Here is a 789-nt window from a genome sequence, read left to right on the forward strand (position 1 = left end):
ATTGCATGTAAAGTGCCGTAGGTTCTCATGACATTGACATGATTATGAACAAATATGTACAAGCTTAATATGAAAATTACAAAAGATAAATAGAGATCATTGAGTCAACTAACAAAGAATATCAAAAGAATGAAAGATTAAAGGTAATATTTATATGTTTTTTTCATCTATGGTTATCTGATAGACCTTATAAGAAATGTCAAATTATTTTTCTTCATTCTTTCAAGGCAAACAAATCAGGGCCATTTAACTCTTCACATTCTAAGACTTTATTAGGAACAACTTTCATATTGCTTTTTAAAACAACTTTTTAGTATAGAAAAATTTTGAACAAAAAAATTATGTTCTTAAAAAATGCTTTAAAAATCAATAAGAAAACCATCCCAATCAAAACCTAAGATAATATTACTATCCTAAACCTACAATTTGCACCTGTCTTGCTAAAATTATAAATTATGTGCCTAAATCTGTATTTGCATCTTAACAAAATATCAAAGCTTTTTTTTGAAACAAATTGAAAGAATCTCTTAGATATGTTGTTCCTTCAAAAAATGATTAGTCAGCGGACTTCTACAAAGACTTAAGATCAATAAAAGAATAGGTCCTGAATCTATGCGACTTAGGAGTGGATTGGATCAGGTTGAAGTCTTGAGACGGGATTCTTTCATAAACTAACCGGGATTGGCAAAGCAAAAAGCAGCTTTTATGATCATCAACTACACAAAACAAACAATCAAGCAGAGCTTTGCATGCATATTCATACTTTACTGAACGAGCAGAGCATTTGGA

Source organism: Dendrobium catenatum, unplaced genomic scaffold, assembly GCF_001605985.2.
Source record: "Dendrobium catenatum unplaced genomic scaffold, ASM160598v2 fragScaff_scaffold_1553, whole genome shotgun sequence".
Taxonomy (NCBI): Eukaryota; Viridiplantae; Streptophyta; class Magnoliopsida; order Asparagales; family Orchidaceae; genus Dendrobium; species Dendrobium catenatum.